The sequence below is a fragment of the Rhinolophus ferrumequinum genome, chromosome 14 (assembly GCF_004115265.2).
Source record: "Rhinolophus ferrumequinum isolate MPI-CBG mRhiFer1 chromosome 14, mRhiFer1_v1.p, whole genome shotgun sequence".
Lineage (NCBI taxonomy): Eukaryota > Metazoa > Chordata > Mammalia > Chiroptera > Rhinolophidae > Rhinolophus > Rhinolophus ferrumequinum.
The window spans coordinates 11059202-11073194 of NC_046297.1; positions in this window are offsets into that span (position 1 = coordinate 11059202).

The following is a 13993-nucleotide window of genomic DNA, read 5'->3' on the forward strand; positions in this document are numbered from 1 at the left end:
TTGTTTTAATATGTTAATATTTCCATCAAGATACTCCATATATCCATTAAATTAGTTTAAAAAAAATCATTTCAATTCTCTTAAGTGATCTTCCAAATCTATATGTAAAAAATTTCCTCATCAAAATGTATTTACAACTTACATAACATTTATTGATTGAACGCTCCTGTATTCCAGAAATAAATACTTGGAAGTATTTAAAATTTTAAAACCTTTGCATATACAACTTTCTCTCTAGAAAATATACATTTAGAGAAAAGAAATGCTAATAAGGCAGAGGCAGAATTGCATTGTGGGAGAGACAAGCAGGTAGTCAGGGCAGCTGGGAGTTTCATTTTTGCCTTCACCACTAACAAGCAAAGCAGTCGAATCCTCTCGGCTTCAGTTTCATCTTGTATTAAATTAGGACACTATTAGCTGCTCTGTCTACTGCACAGAATGTTTGGAAATTCAAGTACATAGTAAATATAACAGACCCTTAAATGGTTAAAAAAATTTTTTTAAAGGATGCTCTTTGTAGCAAGGCTTCAACAAAATGTACCCTCAGATTAAAATCTGAGGCAGCGTCAACACAGCAGTTAGGAGGAAAAAAAATATCAGTCACCCCACTGATTGTTTTGCTATGTGACACCAAACAACCAGTTTGGCTGGGTTTCTCACTGACTTATCCAAACAGAGCAGACGTTTCAGTCCTAACGTCGCAGCCCCTGAAGGTCTTCCCTTTGCCACACGTGAAATCAGGTACAGGGCTGGGTACCAGGCAGGGGCATCAAGCATGCCCAGTGCTGTCCGCTCTGCAAGGCTCCAGCTGACTCTGTGTTAATGAGCTTAGAGGGAAGGGACAGTTTGAGTAGATGGGTTCAGCACAAAGTTGATCCGGTTTCATAGGCCCCTGTGTGAGTGAGGCCTGAAAAGACAGCAGCTTGAACTTGCACAAACAGCAAGCAAGTGAAGCCCTATTTGTCTGGGTCCTCCATATGTGTTGGTATAGTTCCAGACAGTTTTAAAAGTTGACGACTTTCTGAACTATATGTCCTCAAAGCCTCTTCCCTTTGTTCTGTGTTTCTTCCATCCCTACTGGTAAGGCTTTCAGCCTGTTCTTGGCAGGAAGGCTTCTCGGGTGTGTTCTGAGAACCGTCCAAGGAGCTGTAACTGCTTTCAGAGTTTCGGCTCTGTACATACAGAAAAAGTGAGACAGTTGGAACTGAAAGATGTGGGAATATCAAGCCAAATGATGTTTTTAATCCCTTTAAGATGACAATAATGTCTTCTTTCAAAAGCTTACATCATTTTTTTGCTAAACTTTCATTGTTTCAGAAACAAATCTAGTCAATCTTTTCACTTTCCTCTAGGATTAATGTCTCACTGGAAATGAGACAAGTCTTTCCTCTGATTTTCTTTCAGCCTCAACAATTTACTTATACAACTTGCTTATAGCACCAATGCCTGTCACTATTAAGCAGTGTGATCTTGCCCAAGTCACTTAACTTCTCTGAGTAATTGCCTTCCTAATCAGTAAAACTGCTCCTTTCATCTCGATAATGTTCTTCATATCTGATTCAGCTGCTCCTTTCATCTCGATAATGTTCTTCACATCTGATTCTTTAATCTTTACCAGAATGCTTAGAAAAGAGATGTTCTGACTGATGGTATTTTCTTGCCAACTGAAGTTTAACCAACCAGTAATTTTTCTTACCATTCTTTTTATTCAAAAATATTTTTAGCATGCATTCTAATCCTTTTGGTAAATTCAAATGTCAAGTCACAAATATAACAGTAGCAAATTAAATCTTACAGAATATTAAAACAATCATATAGCAAATCCAAGTAAAGCTTATCCAGAAATGCAAGGTTGGTTTGATATTGGTAAACAGATTAATATAATTCAGCATCAGTAAGACTAAAGAGAAAGAATATATAAGTATATTGATTGACAATAAAAGGTATTTTATAAAATTTATACTTTTTTCTTATTTTTAAATTAACACTATAAGGAATCTCAAACTGATAGCCAACCTCATATTTAATGGAATTCACAAACATTTTTCGTATGGTCCATGATCCTTGAACCTCCTAAAACTGTAAACATATTTTGTGAGCATGTGCGTTTTTCTAGAGTTAGCTTTTATCAATTCTCAAAGGGATAAAGCATACAAAAAATGTTCTAGAGGCATTACCGTTAATATCAGGAACAAGAAAAAGGTTCTTGTTATTGCCACTATTATTTAATAAGATTCTGAAATATTATTTCTGGCTAATGCCATAAGACAAGAAACAGAACCAAGAGACATAGCTATTAGGAATAAGAAAAATTAGATTATCATTATTTGAGGATAATACGATTATATTAAATTCTTTTGATTGCAAGACATAGAAGCATGTTCAAGGTAGATTAGTCATATCAATTGATTATGAAAGATTCCTAATCAATTGATTAGGAAGTCCACAAGAGAGGAGTCAGCCACACTGGGTGGGATATTGCTCAGGATAAAGGAGTATGTCATATCATCTGATGGCAAGTGTCCCTTGTTCTTTACTCCTGTGCTCTATCGGGAAGCTGATTGATCTCCTATTTCTACTATAATTAACTCACTCACAGAATCTATGTGTCTCTTCTTTATATGTGTCTTGCTCTTTCCAAGTTCCTGTTCAACAGGCCAAACCAAAATGTCTGTCAATCCTGATCCAAGCCAACCCTCCTCTTAGCATGAGGGGAACGTGCAGGAGAAATCCTCATCCTCACTGTTGTTCATGGATATCCACACTATTGTTCAGCATCCATAAAGCTGAAATCAATTTCTGGAATGTGCTGTAATACTGAACACAGCTATCTACTAATCAGATCCATGTGTTTTCATTCTCTGTCAATACTTCATTGGGGAAAACTACGCTAGCCATCGGCTCTGGTCTAGAAAGAGATAGCACTTGAATTAGATGAAGCCAAATTTTACATTCGAGCAGCTTGTTCATGAAACTTACTTGGCCTTGAGGCTTACAAACGCCTGGTCCCATGCATATCAAATAGTCATTATGATGATTATAACAATAGCTATTATTGGGAAATGGCATAGTGGTTAGCGTCATGATCTCTGGAGCCAGACTGGGTTTGAATCCCAGATTCACCACTTACCAGCTGTTTAATATTGGACAGGATATATAACCTCTCTGTGCCTCAGTTCTTTTTATTTATACAATGAGGGTGACAGGTTGTTTTGAGGATTAAATGAGTTATTGCTTATAAAGTACTTAGATTACCTAGTTAATGCCATACAAATGTTTATTAAATAAATGCCTAATATTAATTGAGCACTTACTATTTGCCTGACACCATACTAAGTATTTTATGTGCATTTTTTTCATTTAAATCCCATAATAACCCTAAAATGCAGATAATATCACACAATATTTAAAAGGGAGTATTTCTGCCTGAGTTTTAGGAAGAATTCCCACATTCCAAAGTGAGATGCTAACCCACTTCAGCAGGACTTGCAAAGGAGATGGTTAAGGACACGTTTTGACCCTGAGATTAAAGAGGCAAGGAGGGAGGGCATCTTTGCAAAAGGGCATTGAAAATGGGAAGAGGACAGGAGTATTTCCCTGCCCCCAAACATAGTTAGAGGGGCACTAAGGAGAACTTGCCCTGTGTCTCCTGGAGTCACCAGGGTGTGGTATCTGAAAGGAATGCACTTCTTTCAACCTGTGGGTAGAGCAAAGAGAACTGCCGTCAGTGAACTGGGAACAGGTTGACCTGCCGGGGATGGCAGGGTAGAGCTGTGTGATTTCCATGGACAGGAGGCCACGTGGGAGGGGCAGAACTGCCAGTCATTGTAAAAGAAATCTGACCCCAGAAACGCAGGACTTTTAGCAGGCACTGGGGGAGGGGAGGTCACAGGGCTTGTACGTGACCAGCCCAGACAGAGACCCTGCCCTTGCACGTGCCCAAACTCACGCCAGGGCTACTGCTGGTATGTTCCCAAATGGAGGTCTCCAAGGGCCCAGAGAAACATCCCATGACAGAAAGGGCCAATGTTGAACACTGCTCATCTCCAGAGAAGTCCAACACCAGTGTCAGTCAGGACTTCACAGAGGGGTTGACTACTCTGGTGGTAAGAGTGGGAAGTGGGGGGCCACGGGTGGGCCAGCGTAGCCTGGGAAGGAAGAAGAAACCAACCAGAGCCCACTCCTTTTCCCTTTGCACACTTATATACAGTTAACCCTTAAACGAGGCACGGATTAGGGGTGCTGGTCCCCACGCAGTGGAAAATTCGTTTATAACTTTTAACTACTGTCTGCCCTTGGCATCTGCCCTTCAACCAACCGCAGATTGAAAACAGTATTTTCACATTCCCAACCGTGGATGCCAAACAATGGATCGAAAATACTGTTTTTCATCTGCGATTTGTTGGATCTGTGGACGGCAAAGGGCCAGTAGGTAGAGCCAAAGTTGCACGTGGATTTTCAGCGGAGCGGGGATCGGAGCCTCTGACCCCCATGTTGTTCAAAGGTCAACTGTAATGAATCAGAGCTGACAAGGGGAAAGAAGAAATGAAATTGAAATTTGGATTTCTACACAGAACTGGACATTTCAATCACTGAAATGGGGCTGTTCTGTGACTGCACGTGATGGAGAACTTTATAGTACCCAAGAGTGAGTGGAGGTGTCTTAGTACCTGCCTTAGATTTTGCCCAAGGAGCCAGGAAAGGCTAGCCTCACAGAGAAGATTTGAATGGGCAGTAGGGGAAAGCGGTACAGTTTTCTGTTTGCACCCTATGCAATCCTGCTCTTTAAAGAAAATGGTTGCAATAATAATGGTAGTCATAACAACCCCTCACATTGATTAAGGACTTACTGTGTGCCAGTTCATGTTTAAAGTACATGATACACTCCTGCTCATTTAATCCTCACAACCCTAGGAGGTAAACCTATGGCTTTGGTAAAACTCATTTACAAAAAAGGGAAACTGAGGCTTAGAGAAATCAAGTACCTGCCCTGGGGAACACAGCTAGTACGTGGCAGATATGCAATCCACTGGACATCAGCATACTCCAAGCTGGACCCTAGTTGGTCACTCCCTTGCCAGGGCAAGGCAGGAGCTCTCACATATGGACAAGGGCATGGACTTGCTCCACAAACTTCAGGGCCATCTGCACAGGTTTCCTTCGGGCTCCACACTGTATCCTAATCTACAAAGGCCTCTCTAAACTCATGGGTCCCGTGAAAAGTGTTATGTGGGAAGACGAGGAGGAAGATTCACGACAAACGTTTGTGGTTTGATAGCAGTCCTCCTTAAAGGTGATCAGCCTGTCCTTTCCCTAACAGTGCCTTGGATTTTTTAAATAAACTGAAGTCCAGAACTTCCCTGAGGGCCCAGTACTCTTTGCTCTGTTGAGTTTGAGTTGGGTACACAATCCTGTTTGTCAGGTCTGGATTTTTTCTTCAGATACAATCAAACGATCCTTTGCTTTACCTAACAATGTTGTTCCTGTGGTCCCCACAATTGATAAGCTTGGGGTATGGGGCCTCTTCTGTGGCTACTTGCTGCAATGCTATACACTGGCTGATCACCTCACTTGGCTTTCATCTCCTTGTAGTCACCTGGACCTTCCCTGCACAGCTCTCCTTCTCCCCACTGCAGTCAGTAAACTGACTTTTGTTTCAAACTCTTGAGTGAGATAGCAGATGATAAACAAAGATAAATTGGGTGTTAGGAGTGAAGGTAATGTTCAGAGGTTGAAAGATACTAAAAACCGGCTGAGCATTTAATAGTTTTAGGGATTCTCAAAATAGTACAAATGTCAAATTTTTCCTACTACAAAAATAGGTGTGTTCTAAGATCCTGTACCTTTATTATTATACCTGAAAGATTAGTAATAAAACATCCTATATAGTTAGAAGTAGATACCGATAAATATATAAAAATAAAATATTAATAAACAAAAAGCATATATTAAAATATATCATGAACGGTTTTTTACTGGTATGTGAAGAGATGGAGGTAAATGGAAAAGAATTAAGATTTCTGCTAACCGATGTCACCCCAGTAAATTTAATAAAAATTAAAAAAAAAGAATTAAGACTTTGAAGATAGTCCTAAATATCAATATTTAGTATAATATAAAGATGATAATTCCATTTGGGGGGAAAATAAATGGTGTTGGGACACTTGGCTAACCATATGGAGAAAATAAAGCTTGGATCTCTACCTCACTGATTCAAAAATAAAATCTAGATAGCTCAAAGATTTAAAAATGTAAAGTAAAAGCGTAACAGTGTTAGAAGAAAACATAGAAGTATTTTTTTTCTTCATAATCTCAAAGTATGTGAGGGCTTTCTAAGTAAAAAACAAAGCCATAGGTTTAAAAAAAAAAGAGAGAGAGAGAATACATTTGACTTCGTAAACTAAATATTTCTATGTGAAAAGTTACCATGAACAAAGTTGAAAAGCAAAAACAAGCTCAGAAAAAAATATTTGTAGCACATATGACAGAAAAAAAAAAAAGTCTGGTTTCCAAGAGTCCTTAGAAAGGAGAGAGAGAGAGAGACAGAGACAGAGAATAACTGAGGAAAGAAAAAAGGAAACAGTGGAAGGAGGAAGAAATAGATTTGCCAAGACATGAAAAAGTTATGAAAAGTTTAAATGCAAACATCCTTTTGACCCAGCAACTTTGTTTCTAGAAATTTATGTTAAAACTCCCAAAGACTATATGAATAAGGACATTCATTACAACATTTTTAGTAACAAAATACTGGATACAACCTACATGTCTATTCCTAAGAAGCTAATGAAATAAATCATGGTACATTCATGCAATGGAATACTATGCAACTGTTTAGAAGACTGAATTACAGCATTATGAACTAATATAGATTTGCCTCCACAATATATTGTTAAATTAAAACAATGCAATTTGTAAAGAAATGTGTAGAGTACGTTCAAATTTGCGCTTATACAAAAGAGAGAGGGCCATTCCTACAAATATGTGCTTGTACATGCATATACTGTTTTTTAGGAAAACTATGTCATTTTAGAAGTAAAAATTGTATTAAAAAAAAATCTAAAGAGAAAACAACCCTTTGATCTTTTATGTAGTGGCAACGGAATCCACCTGATCGTCAGTAAATTGTGATTAAGAATGTCCTTCCCTCATATCCTATTCCCAGCTCTTACCCTGAAAGTTTCCTTTAAAAAAAATAATAAATTTCAAATAGAAACAGGCCTCTTTTGATTTCCTTTTTTTTATTTTAAAAGATAATAAAAGTTAACATTTTTCATTTTTGTTACACAGTAACTTCCGGTTAATCACAGTTTACGACAGAAGTTGCTGGAGCGGTTAGAAGAATTGTGAGAGGCAGGATGGAATTACCCCAGCAGGTAAACAAAATATCCCCTAGAAGCCTCTGAGTTACCTTCCCTTTTTGCAGTTTTCCATCAAGAGGAGGATAATAAGAAACAGGCATCACCACTGCAGGTCCTTGTGCCAATAGGCCAGGGCGAGTCATCAGGGAGCTAGAATTAGCAATGTTGAGTCTGAAGGCGTGGTGGCCCTGATGACTAAAAAACCCTATTCTACATTTTATTAACTTAATGAAAGTATTTAGAAACCAGAACACGCTGTCACTTCCCTGAGTAAGTGGTACCCATGGCAAGGTTGAGCCATTTTCCTGGATTATATCTTAGACCCTACTATGACTGGCAAATGGAAATGAGAATTAACCAGTCTCTACACATGTTAATTTGATAGTTTTCATCACAATACCTTTAGCAGCAATAGAAACAAGAGGAAAATATTTAAATCGGTTCTCTATCAACCTTAATTTTCCATTTGCAGTTTAATAGCTTGTGAAACTTTGTAAGTACGTAATGAAATTATCTTGGTCTAAGGCAGCGGTTCTTAATTGGGGGCGATTTTGACCCCCGGGGACACTTGGCAATGGCTGGACACATTTTTAGTTGTCAAAACCAAGGGGCTGTTTCTGGCATCTAGTGGATAACGGGAAGGGATGCTGTTAAATGTTTTACAATACAGAGCACAAACTCCCACAACACAGAATTGTCCAGTCTGCAAGGTCAATAGTGCTGAGGTTAGAAGACCTTGGTCTCCTTTGCTTCTGTGTAGTAAGTGAAGTGTCCTGCTTTAACTCAAGTTCATAAGAAAAGCCAGCTTTCCTTTGAGTTAAAATCATCGGTTGTTTATGAATTTAATGCAGTTTTAGGAACTATTATATTAACTACCGTGTTTCCCTGAAAATAAGACCTAGCCAGACCATCAGCTCTAATGTGTCTTTTGGAACAAAAATTAATATGAGACCCGGTCTTATTTTACTATAAGACCGGGTCTAATATAACATAATATAATATAATTATATTATATTATGTAATTATATTCTATTATAATTATATTATAATATATTATATATAATGCTCCAAAAGTGCATTAGAGCTGATTATCTGGCTAGGTCTTATTTTCGGGGAAACATGGTAGCTCCCAAAGTATATCTTCTTAGTATTTCCTGACTTTCTCTTTCTTTTTTCCTTCCTTCCTTCCTTCTCTCTTCTTTCCTTCCTTCCTTCTGAGCTCCCTCCCTCTCTCTCTTTCTCTCCTTCCTCCCTCCCTTCTTACTCCCTCCCTAACTCTCTCACCCTCCCTCCAATTTCAAGACTCAATCACATATTCTTCTGTGATGCTCCCCAAATACTCCATAACTCGGTTACATTCTTTATAATACCTGGTACTTAGTAACCCTTATTAAGTGTCAGTTTGTGCAGGTGCTTTACCTGCGCTGCTCTTTTTAAGCTCCATGACCACCCTCTGGGAGAGGTGTTGTTTTCCTCCCTGGCCGACTGTAGCGTACACCTGTGCTTTACAATACAAGATCCTCTCTGTCACAACAGCCTGTGATCTCTGATTTTCACATCGGCCTCCCCTCCTCCAGCTGGGTCTTATTTATTTCTAACTCTTCAGAGCATCTCATACAGAGCCTCACACATAGTAAGATAAATGACTGATGAATGAATGAGTAGAGAAATGGTTATATACATATGAACTGTCACATTTGGAATTTTGTCACACTTATAATACCCACATATAGATTCTCTACCATGTAAAATTGACAATCTATTTCAGTTTTTCTAGATGCAAATAAAGGATTGAGAAATATTACAGTATCTAGAGGCTTCAATAAAAGTATTCAGCTAAATATGTAGGTTTTCATCTTGACTTTATGTTTCTGTGTCTTAATTAAGTTGCCAGTGATCTACAAGCAGCATTATTCAAGAAGTAGCCTATTGGAAACATTTCCTAGGAACAGTTTATTTGGTTGATCTTTCAAATACTTTGTGATGTGTAATAATATCTGAAGTAAGTGTTAAAATGGTTTTACAGTTTTTCTGCAGGGTGATCTGTTGACTGGTATAATCTATCTGTGGCTTTTTCACAGGGAATGTATAATCCTGGTACGTCTGTACGGAGAAAGCTACATAATCAGCATTTGGTTTGGACTTTAGAATGAACTTTGGCCTTTCTCTTCATCCCATGACTATGGAGTAGCTCTTTGGCACATGGAAAAGATATCCACGTGCGTAAGGAAATAGTAGAGGCTCATCTTTACTTGGGGAGTAGTGAATACAGAAGTGTTTGTTTTGTTTTTCCTGTTTTGTTTGTTTGTTTTTTCAATTATAAAGACTCATTTATTTATTTATACATATTACAAATATGCAAATACATCATAATGGTTCCATTAAAAAAAATCTCTCCAGCTCCTCATTCTTCACACCAATTTCTTTCCCTATAGGTAAATTTTTTTTATTAGTATTTTAATTTGAGGGTGGATAATTAATATTGGTGCAAACATCAAAAACTATGAAAAGGTGAGTTCCTTCTCTCATGTTCCATTATTCCACAGCAGATGATTATTGTTATGAGTTTTGTTCCCCTTCCAGAAGGAACACGGAGCTTTATATTTAGAAAAGAACACTTTCCCTCAGATTCCACACTCTAAGCTAAATATCTGCAACATAAAATTCAGTAGAAAATATATCAACCTGTGTGGGCCATTACCCCCTCTTTCTAAATGTATTTTTAGAACAAATAAAAGGAAAGACACACAGGAGAGTGAGACTCATGAAAAGTCTGAATCAACTAAATAAATCTGTTTTCTTCAGAAGGTAGTATTGTTTTGATTTGGTGGCTTACTAGGGAGGTAGGAGAGGAATCCTGAAAAACTTGGAAAACTTTTTCCTAAAGTGCAAATAGGAAAATGCCTAAGATTTTAGGTCTGGCTCCTGAATGGGCTGAGCAGAAGTTGTCAGACCCTACATTGCTTATAAATCTGAACCACAAAAGTCTGTGTGTGACACAATTGTCCCAGGCAAAGACCAGGGGTTTTCCAGGAAATGTCCTCAGTATTGTACGTGTTTAAAAAGTGTGTTCTCGGCACTTTCCTGAGATAAAATTGCACGATTTCTCCACATGAGAAACGTACTTGCCAGGGTGGACATTTTTAGTCACCCTATTAAATGCTCTGTTCCAAATCTATCAGAGGGGAGCTTTAATCCTAGTTCCAGCCAGAATATGGGTCTGAGGCTTAACGTGACTGGCTACACTTTCATTTTCAGGCTTACTTGTTCTTATTATTTTACTTTGCCTCAGTTTTTCCTCCATATATGTGCAGAAAGAAAAAAAATGACCAAATAAATAAGGTACTCAAGGAAGCCATATGGACACGATAGGAACTGTATAGACATTTTTTTTCTTGAAACAATATCTTCTATTTAATCAGGCCCTGAAAATCTCTGAGTACTTTAAAGACTTCAAAAAACATTTTCTTCCTATTTTAAATCTCATTAACCTGCTATTTTGTCCTCTCAGTGCCCAGACAATGAAAGTAGAGAGAACGGAGTATTATTACCAGTCTATGCATGAGAAAGCCGAGGCCACAGAAATAGCTTGAGCGCTTGGGGACACACACCAAGCCAGAGATAAAATCTAGCAAAGAATTCTGGGCTCCCCCATCATTGTTAGCTCTGCTGTGAATACTGCGTTTGTGGGATTCTTTCCTTCGTCTTTAACTCAGCAGCTCGCTGCCTACAATATCACACCCCTTATTTTGTCAACTGGAAACCAAAGCACAGAGAAGACGAGTGGTCTCTCAGTTCTCCTGGGCCAGACACAGGAGCTGAAAATAGCACGTGTGATTGCCAGGCACTGCTCCTTCTTTCCGCTCCTTTAACCTCACGTGTGTGGTCACACTATTAGGAGATGTTAGAGGTCCATGCGTCTTCTAGAGTGATGGCTTCTCCTCTGCCATGGAAACTATTGACAAGGGCAGCAGAGAGGACCCCTAGGCCTTTAGAAATATGTAAACTGCCAAATGCAGAATTATCAGGATAATTCAGGGCAAGGAGGTGTGTGCCTGGAAAAAAAAAAAAATAGGTCAAAGGAAAGTAGTTTGAGGCCTTGGAAAACTGTCTCAGGTTCCAGTTTGCTTTGCTAATGTGCATACCACCCTAAAAATGTCCACTCTCACAGTCGCAGCATGTCACAACATGTCCAGGTAGGGAAGTTACATTGAACTAAAGCTCTTGGAACTCTCCGCCCTCGGACATCTTAAAGCTAAAAGCCATTAAAACCAAACAGAGTGAAAGAAAATCCTAGTCCGCTAAAGAACATTTCCATCACAGAGCAGATGCCTTGAGCAGTGAATTTTTCATTTTATCTGCTTTTTACTTTAAGGCACTTTTGGGCTCCAGAAGCCCTGACAAGTTATTCACCAGTGGTTTCCCCAGTACAGGAGAACTTTAATTGAGAAGAGGCAGAGAAGGAAAAAAATTGGAAAGACAGCAAGAGGACACGGTCATAAAATTCATTAGAACAAAAATGGATGCCATTTTCTATAGAAATGAATCAACTATCACATATAATAAGCACCAAATTGTGTTGGTTATAATAAACTATTTTCGTTACAGAAATAACAGTTTTTCTAATTATAGAAAAATTAGAAATTACATGTGAACAAAAAGGAAAAATCACCCACAATCACATCACCAGAGATAACTACTGTACAATTTATTGAATTGCTATCATATTTTCTTCCAGCGTTTTTTCTTTATATATGTGTACATACATATATTTATGTAAAAACAGAGATCACGATATACATCATTTGATAACTACTTTTATCACTTAATTATGTACATAAATATCTTTTATGGGAATAATTATTTATCCAAATAATTAATTGTAATGGCTGCAAAACATTTAATTACATGGATATACCTAAATTTATTTAATCAACATTATTTTGGACATATAGGTTGTGTACAAAGTTTTCATTACGACAAACAGTTCTAGAATAAACAGCCTTATACAAATGTCCTTACATACTCGTTTAATTATTTCCTCAATACAAATTCCTGGAAGCAAGGTTTCTGGGTCAAAGAAATGCACATTTTCAGGCTACTGCCTGATTCAGACAATTTAAAAATAGTAAGGAAAGAGAGTTGGAATAATTTTTCTTTAAAATCAACTTGAGCAGCAGAGTATTATATTAGAGGGATAAATTTTTTAAAACTATATCAGAAAATATAAAGGGTTCTCTAAAAAATAATTATAGCTAGTAACTATTAAAATTCCGTTTTAGTTCCAAATCCTGGTGGTTTATGGGGGAAAGAAAGGAAATGCGGAAGAGATTAAGGAGTAGACAACAAAAATCTCTATAAAAAGAACAAGAGAACGAGAAAGGAGGTCACAGAGGGAGAAACCCGTACCACCAAGTCAGTCCTTCAATCTCCTTCACCCCTCCTCTACCTCAATTCCCCCCTACACTGTTTCCCCTTAGCTTTCAGGCAACAATCTGGGTTCCCTGGTATCTCTAAATGGACTCAACTCTGAGTATCCAGGTCCAAAACTAATGAACAAACACACATCCCTGACCAACATCCCCAGGTATCTCACAGCGACACTCACCAAAAGACCTTCCTTGTTCTTAGTCTTTTTAGCACAATTTTATTGAGTGAAATGTCTATTTCACTTTCAAAAATATAGAAGAGGGGAACATAAACTCTTTTCTAAAGTTTCTTAGAGTTAGGAGAAGTAAAGATTCAAAAGTGTGTGATATATTATGACTATTTTTAAAAGAAGCATTGCTTAGAATTCTAAGAAACTCAGGTCTGCAGAAAACCCCTGGTAAATAAAACCCAAAGGCCTTTTGAAGGCTCCAGAATAGTAATTGATACCTTGCACACTAGCCTTTTTTAAGTTTGGTTAACTTTTTTTTTTTTATTTTTTTTTTTATTGGGGAAAGGGTACAGGACTTTATTGGGGAACAGCGTGTACTTCCAGGACTTTTTACCAAGTCAAGTTGTTGTCCTTTCAGTCTTAGTTGTGGAGGGCACAGCTCAGCTACAGGTCCAGTTGCCGTTGCTAGTTGCAGGGGGCACAGCCCACCATCCCTTGTGGGAGTCGAACCAGCAACCTTGTGGTTGAGAGGATGTGCTCCAATCAACTGAGCCATCTGGGAGCTCAGAAGCAGCTCAGTTCAATCTTAGTTGCAGGGGGCGCTGCCCACCATCCCTTGCGGGACTTGAGGAATTGAACTGGCAACGTTGTGGTTGAGAGCCCACTGGCCCATGTGGGAATCGAACCAGTAGCCTTCGGACTTAGGAGCATGGAGTTCTAACTGCCTGAGCCACCGGGCTGGCCCCAAGTTTGGTTAACTTTGAAGTAACCCATTCTCTGTTACTTCCTCCTTATTGTTTTTTTCCCTTGGATAGAAACATTGAATACAAGGTCGGATCAGCGTAGCTGCTTTCTGCCATTAGTGTGACACCTTGGCCTCTTAACGTTCATTGGACAAATATGTATTTAGAGCTATTAACTTACATTATTAACAAATCCTGGGAATTAAAAATTAAATTGATCATGGAAGAGAGTGTGACTTTTGATGAAGGGGTAGGGAGTGGCACTGGGCATAGCTGGTGAGAAAGAAGCCAGC